The sequence below is a fragment of the Arachis ipaensis genome, chromosome B3 (assembly GCF_059453495.1).
Source record: "Arachis ipaensis isolate K30076 ecotype BB chromosome B3, ASM5945349v1, whole genome shotgun sequence".
Lineage (NCBI taxonomy): Eukaryota > Viridiplantae > Streptophyta > Magnoliopsida > Fabales > Fabaceae > Arachis > Arachis ipaensis.
Genome location: NC_142438.1, coordinates 122363386 through 122379495, shown reverse-complemented (window position 1 = coordinate 122379495; position 16110 = coordinate 122363386). Strand labels below are relative to the sequence as shown.

Genomic DNA, 16110 nt, shown 5'->3' with positions numbered 1-16110 from the left:
TTTTTTTTGTCGGTGGATTGGACAACCCAATCATAAATACCCTAATAGATTAGACAATTCTTAATTCTAAGTACACAATACACACTTACACAAACTCGAACCCAAAACCTTTGAGATGAAAAAGAGGCGGAATATCGTGTGAGTTATGGCTCATTAACAGAAACGAATGATTATGCATAGCAATACTACTACGGATTAGAGATATGAACAATCACAGTACATAACTACATAAGGATTTACCGTCCCATAAGGTTTGGATATGGTCATAATAATAAAATATATTTTTAATAATTATTAAATAAATTTTATTTAATTTTATTTATAAATTAATTTTTTATTTATTATTTAATTTTAAAATTTATTTTTTATTTTATAATTATTATTTTATAAACCTAGCATTCATGGTAGGATTTTTTTTATAATAAAATAAAAAAAATATTTTCCCAAACAAATTATTAGGACTTTAAATTTCGGACTACGTTTTTTTTTTTTAGAATTTCAGCCAAGTTTGTGCCCCCGGCAAACCTTATTATTTTTATAAGGTTCGCCGCACTTCCGGCAAATTTCTATATTTCTATAGAGTTCAATAGTTCGCCGTATTTTCGGCAAATTTCACTATACATTTTCATAAATATCAAATTGGGCAAGGAAAAAGTCGTATTTTTTTTTTGGAAAGTAATGATTTTTTTAGGAAATAATAGAAAAAATCTTTGTTAAATATGATTTATTCCTGCGTACCTGTGTATTTCTCGAGACCATGATAATAGTTGTCATTGTCGTCGACAATGTTAAAGAAGTTATATTTGTTGTCTGTGTACTTCTGTATATTCTTGGAGAGATAATGACTTAAAAATTTAAATTTCGTTCTCAGAGTTTTAGAGAGAATGTGGGTGAAGTTGGTCAGAAAATACAGCAAACTTTATAAAATTATAGAAGTTCTCCCAGAGGTACCACGATACTAAAAAAAAGCATTCCAAAAATTAAAGTTAAAATAACTTATTTTTAAAAATAATATTTTTTATTTAAAAAAAATCTATTCATTGTACTTGAAAAAAAAGCATTATACATCGCAGAGAAATTAAATTCACGAGTAGAATTGAAGCACGTGATTTCGATTTCAATTCAGTTAGGAATTATTGAAAAATGAGAATGAGCATACATGTTAGAGTCGCAAAAATTGGAAGGGAGAGGAAGAGGTATGCATTGGCGGTGGTGGATTAATAGGAAAGGAGTAGCGAGGTTGGAGAGAGCGGAAGAGATTGGAAGGATGGAAGCGGTAGAAAGTGCAAAGACAGTTGCGGAGGTAATTGGAGTAGAGTGAGAGACAATAGCTACGTTGCTGGTTTCGGTGGATTTGGTTTCCGCCATTGGAAGCTGAGCTGCAAGCTATTTGCCGCGGTTACAGTGTTGCTTGGAAAAGAGGAAGAAGAGAAAGATATAGTTGGTTGTTGTTTTTAATTGTTAATAAATATGAATGATGAATAATAAAATAATATTTATAAAATAAAAAATAAATTTTAAAATTAAAAAAATAAATAAAAAGTAATCTATAAATAAGAATTATTTAATAACCCAAATATTATAGGACTGCTAAATCTTTTGTCATATAAATTATTAGGAGTTAATAGTCAAAATCGTCCCTTAAAGATACCCCGATCTCTATTTTCGTCCCCGAAAGATAAAATTAATCGAATTCGTCCCCCAAAGATACCCTACCTAATCACGTTCGTCCTTCCGTCATCTCCTTCGATGAATTGGCAAACGTCCGCTGACGTGTGTCGTTAACTGCCAACGTGGCAGACAATCAAAACGACGCAGTTTTGGTACAAGACTCTCCTAGCCTTGAAACGTCGTCGTTTAGTCTTCAGAAGAGAGATTCAAACGTACTTGAGAGCTAGCTTTCTGTAAGCAGTTTTAATTTCTTGATCAGAAGAGTCCTTGACACAGACAACACCTCATATGGGTCATGTCGATTTGCTGGGATAGATGGTCCTTCCAATTTTGAACACATCCCCATTAACCAGCCAGTCACTCCCTTTCTCTTTGCCCTCTTCAAACACAGAGCTAAACCCAAAAATGAAAAAAAAATCACCTTTTAGCTTTCAAAAACTATTGTGGCATGTGATGAACAAATTTTTGTGTGGTTTAGAATTCCTCAATGAATTCTCGTTGCTAGTATAGTTTCTAAACCAAGAAAGAATCCTTTCATACAAAATTTTGTTTTTCACTAAAGCAAACCCAATAAAATAAACCGAAGCATTTAAATCTCAGGTCGTCTCTCAAGGAATTGCAGGGAAGTGTAGTTTATTATTGGTTGTGAAAAAGTATCTTTTTGAGTTTTTTTGAAAGGTTGAACAAGGAATGTAAATGATGAGAAAATAAACTAATAATTAAGAAAGCTCTCGGCAAGGTATGAGAATTAGAAGTCCTATCCTAGCTATCCTTATCAATTGTGACATCAATTGTCCATTGCTCCCACTTAGTTAACCTCTAACTATGAAGGAAAGTCAAGTGGATGAATTAATTTGATTCCTCAAGTCCTAGTCAACTCCTAAGGAAAGACTAGCTTTAGAGGGATCCAAATCAACTAGCAACTTTCAATTATCAATCAACAAAGGAGTTTGATAACTCAAGAGTCTCCAATTACTCAACCAAAGCCAAGAGGAGAGAAATCTACACTAAAATCCAATCAAGCATTCTATCAAACACTTGGAAGGCATAACATAAAAGCATAGAAATTAATAAGAGACAATAAAACCTAAGCAACCAATTGCAAGGAATCAATAACAACAAATGAGAAAAGAAGTAATAAACATGAAATACCTCAAATTGTATTAAAAGGGAAATCAAATCTAACATGAGAATTCATAAACTAAAATAGCAACATAAAGAGATCAACAAGAGAAATAGATAAACTAAAGTACTAGAACAACTAAGAGTAGAAGAAAACTAAATTGTAATAAGATAAAATTCAGAATTTGAGAAGGAATAAAACTAAGAAACCTAAAATCTAGAGAGAGGAGAGAGCCTCTCTCTCTAGAAAACTACATCTAAAACCTAAAATTATGTGAATGAAAGTTGTGTGAATGAATGAATGATTGATTCCCCACTCTGCAGCTTCTATTATGTATTTTCGGGCTTGGAACTGGGCCAAAAATAGCCTAGAAATTGTCCCCAGTGAATTCTGATACGTACAGCACGTGGCTCTGTCATGCGTACGCGTCATCCACGCGTACGCGTCGATTGAACTTTTGCAAGGTCACGCGTATGCGTGATCCACGCGTGCTCGTTGCCTAACAGCATGAAAACTATGGAAAATTGTATATCATTTCGAAGCCCCGGATGTTAGCTTTCCAACGCAACTGAAACCGCCTCATTCGGACCTCTATAGCTCAAGTTATGATCGATTTAGTACGAAGAGGTCATACTTGACAGCTTAGCAATTCTTTCAATTTCTTGTATTCCTTCCACTTTTGCAAGCTTTCTTTCCATCCACTAAGCCGTTCCTGCCCTATAAACCCCGAAATCACTTAACACACACATCAAGGCATCGAATGGTAATAAGAGAGGATTAATAATTAGCAATTTTAAGGCCAAAGAAGCATGTTTTTAATCAAAGCACAGAATTAGGAAGGAAAATATAAAACATGTAATTTATATGCATAAATGTGAGAATAATGGATAAAATCCACTCAATTTAACATAAAATGTACCACAAAATAGTGGTGCATCAAATCTTCCCACACTTAAATATTAGCATGTCCTCATGCTAAACTCAAGAGAAGCTATAAAGGAGTGAAGAGGAATGGTAAAACTTATGAAATGCAACCTATCTATATGAATGCAACTAAATGCAAAAATACTTCTACCTGCTTGATTAAAAGTAACCAAATTCTCCAAGACAAACATAAATCAGATTCCACTAATTCAAATCACACAATAAGAGACAAGTAAACTTGTAAGAGGATAGCTCATGAAAGCTGGGAACACAAAATTAAGCATTAAACCCTCACTGGAAGTGTATATGCACTCTAATTGCTCAAGTGTCTAGGGTTAATCCACTCTCCTCTTCTCTAGTCATGCTTTCTAAAACTTTGTTCTTCATCTAACCAATCAACAAATATTTAATGTATAAATGCAAACACCATGAGGTCTTTTTAAGGTTGTAATGGGGCTAAGGTAAGGGTGAGGATATGTGTATGGCCAAGTGAGCTATAATATGAATCCTTGACTAACCTAAGTTTTCACCTAACACACACACACTCTCTATAATTCTAAAATCATACCTAACTACCCAAAATCTCACTTTTGTATATTTCACATACTCATGTATCAATTTTTTTTTAATTCCATCACATGTGCATTGATCTTTTTATTGAACTTAGCATTGGGGTGATTTTATCCCCTATTCATTTATTTCTTTTCTTTTTTCTTATTTTTTTTTAATTTATCATAAATGAAAATATAATATATCAATGCATATGGTTTTTCTGATTTCACATGAGTAAGCACCCAAATTTCCAATATTTGTCAGTAAAAATATAATACATTCTCATCAACCCAAGTTCCCACAATTCCCCACACTTAGTTGACACACAATCTCTATCTTAAGCTAACCAAAGATTCAATTGGGGTAATTAATTGTTTTTCCACTTAAGGCTAGTGATGTGGTAATATGAAGAATAAATGGAGGTTAAAAGGCTTAAAGTGGCAAACAAGAGTAATTGAAATGGTAGGCTATTTGGGATAAGTGAGCTAATAACAATTAATGGCCTCAATCATATGTATGCATGAATATACACTAAACAATGGATATATAGAATGGAACAAACCATAGATTGCAATCATAGAGAAGAAAACACACAAGAATAAAAATCATGGTTAAATAATGTAACCATATATTAAGCTCAAAATCTCACAGGTTGTGTGTTCTTAGCTCAAAAATCATGTTCCAAATTAAAATCTTCAAACAAAGTTTAACAAAAAAAGTTTTAATTTAAATTAGTGAAATGCTATAAAAAGGGTCTTGAAAAAGAATTTATCACTCCAACCAAGTAGTGGTAGAAGAACATGCACAAAATCAACAAACATGCAAATGTAACAACTAATTTGACAAGGAAAATTAAACATTGGTGTTGAAATAGGAAATAACTAACCCATGGAAGTCGGTATCGACCTCCCCACACTTAAAGATTGCACCGTCTTCGGTGCATGCTAAGATGTGCAAGTGGACGGGCTGCTATAACTAATGCTTTTCTCCAAAGATTGTGCAGATGGACTTGTCTGTCACACCCATTGAAAAGCTTCTCTTTTCCCTTCTCGGTGGCCATCCTGAAGGAAGAAGAAAAAGAAGAAAAGTAACCCAGAAATAAAGATAAGAAAACAATTAAAGTATGGGTGGGTGAATGCCAAATAATGAGGGTCTCAACTACATGGTAGCTACAACATGTACGTGAGAAAATAATAGAATCAAACGGCATATTAATAGTGCAAAAATTGCAACAATGGGGAAGAGATAGTAGGTAATGAGAGACGATATAAATTCATGTCCATGCAAAAGAAATACAGGTATCATAAAAGATTGGTATTGACAGATAAATAATATCACCCAACAATGTAAAACAAGTCACTAAGCACCAAGATAATGCAAGAAAAGATGCAATAGTTGAATAAGAACATTCAAAACCGAAGAAAAAGTATCAAATTTAGAAAAGAAAATAAAAACATGCACAAAATTAAAATGCAATGAGTGAAGGTATGAAAATGCAATAAGAAAAACAGAATAAAAGAGAATAAGGATGAGAAGTTAAAGAAACGAAGGAGAAGAAAGTAAGAAAGGAGGAAGAAAGAAGTAGAAATGAGAAAAGAAAGAAGTAAGAAATGAAAAACAGGGCGCGACGCGTGCGCGTGGATGGCAAAAAATGCATTCTACGCGTGACTACTCGCACGCTTCCAGTGTAAATCCCGATTAAATTAGTAAATAATTAGTCAATAAATTAGTTTTTAATAAAGAAGATTAGAAATGTGAATATTATATTAAATTAGGGTAGAGCTCATCGAAACGAGAATTTTGACACTAATTTCGAAGAAAACAGTCCAAAATTGGACCGAAAGGACCGAACCGGTTGAACCGAATCCGAACCGGGCTATCGGTCCAACCGGACCAGCCCATTAAAAAGAGCCACGGGCTCTTCTTTCCCTCATTTCCTCAACGACGCAGCTGAGCTCCAGGGAGAGGAAAGGAACGCTGAACCCTTACAACAAAGTTCCAAATCTCGTAACTCCTCCGTTCGAGCTCCGATCGCCGCACCGTTTGCGGCCACGCGTTCATCGCGTCGAGCTCTACGTTTCTACTGGAACAATTTCATAGGTAACTCGTTATTTTATACTCAGCCTTCATTTCCCCCAATTTTTGAGTTTGTTGAATTTCTTTGATTTTTGATGTTTTAGGATCTAATTAGCTTGAGAGAAACTTTCACTCTTGCTTATATGAAGCTTGGGTAAGGTGAGGATACGATAATTCTATTTTATTTTCATTGAATTTGAGCTTTGAGTATTAAATTGGATATATATGTGTTATGACTGTGTATTAGTTTGTGAATAAATAATTGGAGCTTGAAATTGTGAATACTGGAACTTGGAGGAAGCGGATTAGTTGAGTTTTGAGGGGCTGTCTTGGTTTTGAAAAAATAGCTTTGGTCGTTACGTGGAAATCAACCAATGTATGGTTTAGGTTTCTTGCATTTAATATATAATGTTCTGTGAAAACTTAGGCTAGATGACCATTGGATAAGTTGGAATGCAGGTGTATGTTAATGTTTAGTAATTTGTCGATGAATATATTTGGTTGAAGTTTATTGGATAATTAGTTTTTAATTGTGGATGGTGAATGTTGTTATGTTAATTTGGAGAGAATTATGGTTGAATGTTATTGTTGATGAACATGGTTAGTTTGGTGCTTGATTAACTAATGATTTGGTGAATTATTGATTTGAGGTATAATTATTGTGGAGGTTGTTGTGATAATGAGGTATTTTGTGTTAAAAGCCTAGGATTTGTGAACTATGATTCTTAGTTGGATTTTGGTTGTTGGATTTGAATATTGCATGAGTTTAATTGTTGATCTGAGGTAGATTTATTGTGGTGATTGTTATGATGATGAGGAAGGGTATGTTGAATTGAAAAGAATGCAGGTTTGGACCCGAAAAGGGTGGCAAAGTCCGAGTTTTAGAGGAGATGCTGCCGAAATTTTATAAAAATTAGAGATTTTATTTAGATGATTATTTAAAAGAGATTTAGATTTAAAGGTTATATGATTTGATTTTGAGTTATTAAGAAAATGAGTATGTTTTAAGTTTGAAGTTTGATTCTTAGAAAAGAATGAATTATGTTTTGAATTGGAACTATTGATGGACGGAATGGGAGGTGTGATAATGAAGGATAAGGATTGAATATGTTTAATATATGATGATGAATGAGATGCAATTGAGAATGATGTGGATGTTGATGAATTATAATTGAATTATTTATATGGCTTATGAATTTGAATAATCTGAGATACGAGATTCCCTGGATTAAGTGCCGTGGCTTGCCACCACGTGTACCAGGTTGAAAACTCGATACTCTGTTGACCCTACGACGTAAGTGTGACCGGGCACTATATAAATTCCCGGGAATGTTACCCCCATTGAGCAATATTGATTATTTGAGAAAAATCTATGCATAGACTCTTGGGGATGCACGTCGGGGGACAGTCTAAGGACAATTCAGACTTGTCGGGTTGGCTGGATAACCGACAGATGAGCCTCATTAGCCATAGGACAGGCATGCATCATATGCATATTACTTGAATTACTTGCTTGTGCTTTAATTGGGTGTGCCTATATGTACTTGCCATGTTAAATGTGTATTTGTTACCTGCAGTATTTGTAACTTTCTTGTGCTTGCCTTTATCTGTTTATCTGTCTGTGAAATGTATGATGGAGTTGGAGGTATAGAGGAATGGCAGAATGTGATTTAGATTTAAGGTTAAGTTAAGTTAGGTTTAAATATCCTTAGTAAACCACCTTTTATGGCTTCTGTTTAATACTTTAAGCTCTATAATATGAGTGTCGGCGTTCTAGGATTGCCTCTGGCATTTCCAGGACCTTATATATTATGTGTGTGGCACCTTTACCATACTGAGAACCTCCGGTTCTCATTCCATACTATGTTGTTATTTTTCAGATGCAGGTCGAGAGACATCTCGTTAGGCGTCTGGACTCTTGAAGTGGAGTGGTTACATGGCTATTTTGTTATGCTATGATGTATATATATATGTACTCGGTTTTCTCTCCGCATATCTTGTTCTTTTGATCCTCCTAGAGGTCTATGGAGAGGCAGGATTGTGTATATGTACTTTTGGGTTTTGGATATGTATGTATATATGTGTAAATATTCTCCGGCCAGTCTTGACTTCGCAGGCTGAATTAGGAGCTTGTTATTTTGTATCTTTGGCACTCTATTCCTACTTCTGTTATCTTATGTTTGATAGTTATGGTTGTCTTAGCACACAAGTTAACTCGTTCCTTGAGCATTGCACTTTTATCTCGCGATTTTTATTTCCCCTATTCTTCAAGGCTCCTAGCATATTATAATTCTTCTGCTATTATATGTACTCATTCTATTTTAGAGGTCGTAATACCACACCACCTCTGTTTTACGGCTTAAGCGTAAAGTTTAGTGTGGTAGGGTGTTACATTATGGTATCAGAGCAGTTCGTTCCTATAGAGCCTGAAAGACGGACTGATTGTACTTCTGTGCATTCTCTGTATATGTGTGTATGTGCTATTAGGATATCTGACTGATATATATGGCATAAACGTTTGTGAGCATGCATTTGGAACTTAAAGTATTAGACTTGCGATATTGAGACTGATAAACTTAATATCACTTGTTTGGTGTGTATAGGGACCAGATGTCGACTCGCGGACGCGGTCGCGGGCGAGGTAGAGGTAGGACGGGCACCGTTACTCCTGCCCCCACAGGGACTGATCCAGTAGACTTTATGGCTGCCTTGGGAAATATGGCTGCAGCTATGCAGGCGACAGCTGAGGCACTGGGTCATCAGATAAACCAGGGTAATCATAGGAACAATAATGATGAGGACGGTCCTATGACACTTGCTACATTTCTGAAAGTTCGCCCTCCGACCTTTAGGGGAACCTCAAATCCCACTGATGCAGATAATTGGATTCAGGCTATGGAAAGGGCGTTGCAGGCCCAACAGGTTCCTGAAGAGCAATAGGTTGAATTTGGAACTTATCAGCTGCAAGGTGAGGCTCAGTATTGGTGGCAGGGAACACGACGTATCCTACATCCTGATGGTGCTGCAATTCCTTGGGAGGTTTTTCGAACAGAATTCTATAAGAAATACTTTCCTAATTCAGCCAGAAATGCCAAGGAACTTGAATTAATGCAGTTAAAACAGGGACAGATGACTGTTGCTGAGTATACTAGTAAGTTTGAGGAGTTGTGTCGCTTTTCTCGTATCTATCAAGGGGCACCAGAAGATTTTGCCGAATGAAAATGTATTAAATATGAGGGAGGTCTTCGGAGTGATATTCTGAGCTTCGTTGCCCCAATGGAGATCAGGGTGTTTTCTGAATTGGTGAATAAGAGTAGGGTGGCTGAGGATTGTGTGAGGAAGGCGGCAGCAGAGAAAGGGAGTTTGAGGGTGCCTTTTCAGAGGCCTTCAGGGAGGAACTTTGCTCCGAGAGGTAGGAATTTCAAGCGTGGAGGTTTCGTTCCGCAGCAGACTCAGGGTCAAGGTAATTACAGAAGGCTGAATATTACTGCTAATCAAGGAAAAAGGTTTGGGAAGCAGCCACAGCAGGACCTGAATTGTCAGAAGTGCGGAAAGTATCATCCTGGAGTTCCATGCAGATTAGGACTTGGAGTATGCTATTCCTGTGGACAGCCCGGCCATATAGCCAGTAATTTCCCTGAGAAGAAGAAGTATGAGACTGGTAGGGTGCAGCAGCCGGGGAGAGTATACACCACTTCTACCATTGGTGCTGAGGGATATGAGACACTTATTAGAGGTAATTGTGAAATGGCTGGTAAAATCTTAAATGCTTTATTTGATTTAGGAGCAAGTCATTCATTTATTGCATTTGAAAAGGCTCATGAATTAGGATTGAGAATGGTGGTTTTAGGTTATGATTTGAAAGTATATAATGCTACTCATGAAGCTATGGTGACTAGGATAGGATGTCCACAAGTTCCCTTTCGAGTACAACAGTGTGAATTTGTGCATGATTTGATTTGTTTGCCTATGACTGGTCTTGATCTCATTTTGGGATTGGATTGGTTATCCAAGAATCATGTTTTGCTTGATTGTTCTGAGAAGTCAGTACAGTTTATGCCAGAAGGGTCAGAAGCACCGGTTGTGGTAAATAGTTACTATTTGAATTCTATGATAGTAAACTGTTCTGGAACTAAATGTCAGGGTATTATGTTATTAACTGCGGGAGTATCAGGTGATGATCAGAGTTTAGAGCAAATTCCCGTTGTATGTGAATTTCCAGATGTGTTTCCGGATGATATTAATGAATTTTCACCTAACTGGGAAGTGGAATTTGCAATTGAGTTGGTGCCTGGAGCCAGTCCGATTTCAATTACTCCTTACAGGATGTCACCTTTAGAAATAGCTGAACTGAAAGCTCAGCTGGAAGTTCTATTGGGTAAGCATTTTATCCGACCAAGTGTTTCTCCGTGGGGAGCGCCAGTGTTACTGGTAAAGAAGAAGGATGGGAGTATGCGGTTGTGTGTCGATTATCGGCAATTGAATAAGATCACTGTGAAGAATAAATTTCCGTTGCCTAGAATCGATGATCTAATGGATCAGTTACAGGGTGCCGGTGTGTTTTCTAAGATTGACCTGCGATCCGGGTATCATCAGATAAGGGTTAGAGACGAGGATATTCCGAAAACTGCTTTCAAGACGCGTTATGGTCATTATGAGTATACAGTGATGTCTTTTGGGTTAACTAATGCCCCGGCAGTATTTATGGATTATATGAACAGGATTTTCCGACCGTATCTGGACAAGTTTGTTATTGTCTTCATTGATGATATTCTTGTTTATTCTAAGTCTGAAGAGGAATATGCTGATCACTTGCAAACTGTGCTGCAAATTCTGAGAGACAGGAAGTTATATGCTAAGTTATCTAAATGTGAGTTCTGGAAGAGTGAAGTGAACTTTCTTGGCCACGTGGTGAGTAAGCAGGGGATAGCTGTGGATCTTGCTAAGGTGGAAGCAGTGATGAATTGGGAGTGACCAACTTCCGTAACAGAGATCAGGAGTTTCTTAGGTTTGGCGGGGTATTATCGCAGATTCATTAAGGGATTTTCACAGCTCGCCTTACCTTTAACTAAGTTGACTAGGAAGGATACGCCATTTATCTGGACTCCGGAATGTGAAGAGAGTTTCCAAGCATTGAAGCACAGGTTGACTATTGCACCTGTATTGGTATTACCTGAACCAAGTGAACCGTTTGAAGTGTATTGTGATGCATCTCTGAAAGGGTTGGGGTGTGTTCTGATGCAGCACCAGAATGTTGTAGCATACGCCTCACGGCAGTTAAGGCCGCATGAGATGAACTACCCAACACATGATTTAGAACTTGCTGCTGTTGTGTTTGCTTTAAAGATTTGGAGGTACTACCTCTATGGCGTTAAGTTTCTTGTTTTCTCAGACCATAAGAGTTTGAAGTATCTTTTTTAGCAGAAAGAGTTGAATATGCGTCAGAGGAGGTGGATGGAGCTTCTGAAAGATTATGATTTTGAATTGAATTATCATCCAGGAAAAGCGAACGTTGTGGCGGACGCTTTGAGTCGAAAGTCTTTATATGCAGCTTGGATGATGCTACGGGAGGAAGAGTTACTGAAGGCATTTCAAGGTTTGAATTTGGGAGTTAGAGAAGAATTTGGAATCCTGTGTTTGAGTCAGTTGCAGATTTCAAGTGATTTTAAATTAGAACTTCTGAAGGCTCATCGAGATAGTGAAGCGTTACATAAGGTATTACCAACAGTTGAACAGGGAAAACAGTGGAGAGTGTCAGAAGGTCAGGATGGTTTATGGAGGTTCAAGAACCGGATTATTGTGCCTAATGTTGGAGACCTGTGACAAAGTATCTTGAAGGAAGCTCATAATAGTGGGTTCTCAATTCATCCGGGGAGTACCAAAATGTATCAAGATCTGAAAGCGATGTTCTGGTGGCCAGGGATGAAGAATGATGTGGCATTACATGTATCTAAATGTTTAACGTGTCAGAAGGTTAAGATTGAGCATCAGAGACCATCAGGAACCCTTCAGCCTTTGGAGATTCCACAATAGAAATGGGAGAGTATCGCAATGGATTTTGTGATAGGTTTGCCTAAAACCCGATCTGGTTGTGACGCTATTTGGGTGGTTGTGGATCGACTAACAAAATCAGTTCACTTTCTTCCTATCCAAATAAGTTGCACAATGGAGGAATTGGCTCGAATGTATATTAAAGAGATTGTCAGGTTGCATGGCGTGCCTTCTACCATTATATCTGATAGGGATCCTCGCTTCACATCAAGATTATGGGGAGCTTTTCAGCGTGCATTTGGGACTCAGTTAAGCTTGAGTACTGCATATCACCCTCAGACAGATGGTCAATCAGAGAGAACTATTCAGACCTTGGAGAATATGCTAAGGGCTTGTGTTTTAGACCAGCCAGCGAGCTGGGATTGGTATATGCCATTAGTAGAGTTTGCTTATAATAATAGCTATCATGCGAGCATCGGAATGGCTCCATATGAGGCTCTGTATGTCAGGAAATGTCAGTCTCCGTTGTGTTGGTATGAAACTGGAGAAAGGAGTTTATTAGGGCCTGAGATGATAGCTGAAACTACTGAACAGATAAAGAAGATTCGTAGCCGAACGCTTATAGCCCAAAGCCGCCAAAAGAGCTATACTGACTAGAGGCGAAAGCCTTTGGAATTTGAAGAAGGAGAACATGTCTTTTTGAAAGTTACACTAACCACTGGAGTGGGAAGAGCTATTAAGACTAAGAAACTAAATCCCCGTTATATTGGACCGTTTGAGATCCTAAAGAGAATTGACCCAGTGGCTTATAGAATTGCCTTACCGCTGTATCTTTCAAATTTACATGATGTGTTTCATGTATCGCAGCTTCAGAAATATACTCCTGACGCAAGTCATGTTTTGGAACCAGAACCAATCCAAATAAGAGAAGATCTAACACTCCCAGTAATTCCGGTGAGAATTGATGATACTAATATTAAACGATTACGCGAAAAGGAAGAATCATTGGTAAAAGTAGCTTGGAGTCAAGCTGGTATCAAAGAACATACCTGGGAGCTTGAATCAGATATGCGGAAGGACTATCCACATCTCTTTTCAGGTAACTAGATTTGAATTTTGAGGGCAAAATTCTTTGTTAGGTGGGTAGAATGTAAACCCCGATTAAATTAGTAAATAATTAGTCAATAAATTAGTTTTTAATAAAGAAGATTAGAAATGTGAATATTATATTAAATTAGGGTAGAGCTCATCGAAATGAGAGTTTTGACACTAATTTCGAAGAAAACGGTCCAAAATTGGACCGAAAAGACCGAACCGGTTGAACCGAACCCGAACCGGGCTATCGGTCCAACCGGACCAGCCCATTAAAAAGTGCCACGGGCTCTTCTTTCCCTCATTTCCTCAACGACGCAGCTGAGCTCCAGGGAGAGGAAAGGAACGCCGAACCCTTACGGCAAAGTTCCAAATCCCGTAACTCCTCCGTTCGAGCTCCGATCGCCGCACCGTTTGCGGCCACGCATTCACCGCGTTGAGCTCTACATTTCTATTGGAACAATTTCATAGGTAACTCGTTATTTTATACTCAGCCTTCATTTCCCCCAATTTTTGAGTTTGTTGAATTTCTTTGATTTTTGATGTTTTAGGATCCAATTAGCTTGAGAGAAACGTTCACTCTTGCTTATGTGAAGCTTGGGTAAGGTGAGGATACGATAATTCTATTTTATTTTCATTGAATTTGAGCTTTGAGTATTAAATTGGATATATATGTGTTATGACTGTGTATTAGGTTGTGAATAAATAATTGGAGCTTGAAATTGTGAATACTGGAACTTGGAGGAAGCGGATTAGTTGAGTTTTGAGGGGCTGTCTTGGTTTTGAATAAATAGCTTTGGTCGTTACGTGAAAATCGGCCAATGTATGGTTTAGGTTTCTTGCATTTAATATATAATGTTCTGTGAAAACTTAGGCTAGATGACCATTGGATAAGTTGGAATGCAGGTGTATGTTAATGTTTAGTAATTTGTCGATGAATATATTTGGTTGAAGTTTATTGGATAATTAGTTTTTAATTGTGGATGGTGAATGTTGTTATGTTAATTTGGAGAGAATTATGGTTGAATGTTATTGTTGATGAACATGGTTAGTTTGGTGCTTGATTAACTAATGATTTGGTGAATTATTGATTTGAGGTATAATTATTGTGGAGGTTGTTGTGATAATGAGGTATTTTGTGTTAAAAGCCTAGGATTTGTGAACTATGATTCTTAGTTGGATTTTGGTTGTTGGATTTGAATATTGCATGAGTTTAATTGTTGATCTGAGGTAGATTTATTGTGGTGATTGTTATGATGATGAGGAAGGGTATGTTGAATTGAAAAGAATGCAGGTTTGGACCCGAAAAGGGTGGCAAAGTCCGAGTTTTAGAGGAGATGCTGCCGAAATTTTATAAAAATTAGAGATTTTATTTAGATGATTATTTAAAAGAGATTTAGATTTAAAGGTTATATGATTTGATTTTGAGTTATTAAGAAAATGAGTATGTTTTAAGTTTGAAGTTTGATTCTTAGAAAAGAATGAATTATGTTTTGAATTGGAACTATTGATGGACGGAATGGGAGGTGTGATAATGAAGGATAAGGATTGAATATGTTTAATATATGATGATGAATGAGATGCAATTGAGAATGATGTGGATGTTGATGAATTATAATTGAATTATTTATATGGCTTATGAATTTGAATAATCTGAGATACGAGATTCCCTGGATTAAGTGCCGTGGCTTGCCACCACGTGTACCAGGTTGAAAACTCGATACTCTGTTGACCCTACGACGTAAGTGTGACCGGGCACTATATAAATTCCCGGGAATGTTACCCCCATTGAGCAATATTGATTATTTGAGAAAAATCTATGCATAGACTCTTGGGGATGCACGTCGGGGGACAGTCTAAGGACAATTCAGACTTGTCGGGTTGGCTGGATAACCGACAGATGAGCCTCATTAGCCATAGGACAGGCATGCATCATATGCATATTACTTGAATTACTTGCTTGTGCTTTAATTGGGTGTGCCTATATGTACTTGCCATGTTAAATGTGTATTTGTTACCTGCAGTATTTGTAACTTTCTTGTGCTTGCCTTTATCTGTTTATCTGTCTGTGAAATGTATGATGGAGTTGGAGGTATAGAGGAATGGCAGAATGTGATTTAGATTTAAGGTTAAGTTAAGTTAGGTTTAAATATCCTTAGTAAACCACCTTTTATGGCTTCTGTTTAATACTTTAAGCTCTATAATATGAGTGTCGGCGTTCTAGGATTGCCTCTGGCATTTCCAGGACCTTATATATTATGTGTGTGGCACCTTTACCATACTGAGAACCTCCGGTTCTCATTCCATACTATGTTGTTATTTTTCAGATGCAGGTCGAGAGACATCTCGTTAGGCGTCTGGACTCTTGAAGCAGAGTGGTTACATGGCTATTTTGTTATGCTATGATGTATATATATATGTACTCGGTTTTCTCTCCGCATATCTTGTTCTTTTGATCCTCCTAGAGGTCTATGGAGAGGCAGGATTGTGTATATGTACTTTTGGGTTTTGGATATGTATGTATATATGTGTAAATATTCTCCAGCCAGTCTTGACTTCGCAGGCTGAATTAGGAGCTTGTTATTTTGTATCTTTGGCACTCTATTCCTACTTCTGTTATCTTATGTTTGATAGTTATGGTTGTCTTAGCACGCAAGTTAACTCGTTCCTTGAGCATTGCG

The 16110-nt window shown here is 37.1% G+C and overlaps 1 pseudogene; it reads left to right on the top strand.

Moving 5' to 3' along the window:
* The first annotated feature begins 8956 nt into the window (after nt 1-8956).
* LOC148572305 (uncharacterized) lies at nt 8957-9565 on the top strand (annotated as a pseudogene).
* The last annotated feature ends 6545 nt before the right edge of the window (nt 9566-16110 follow it).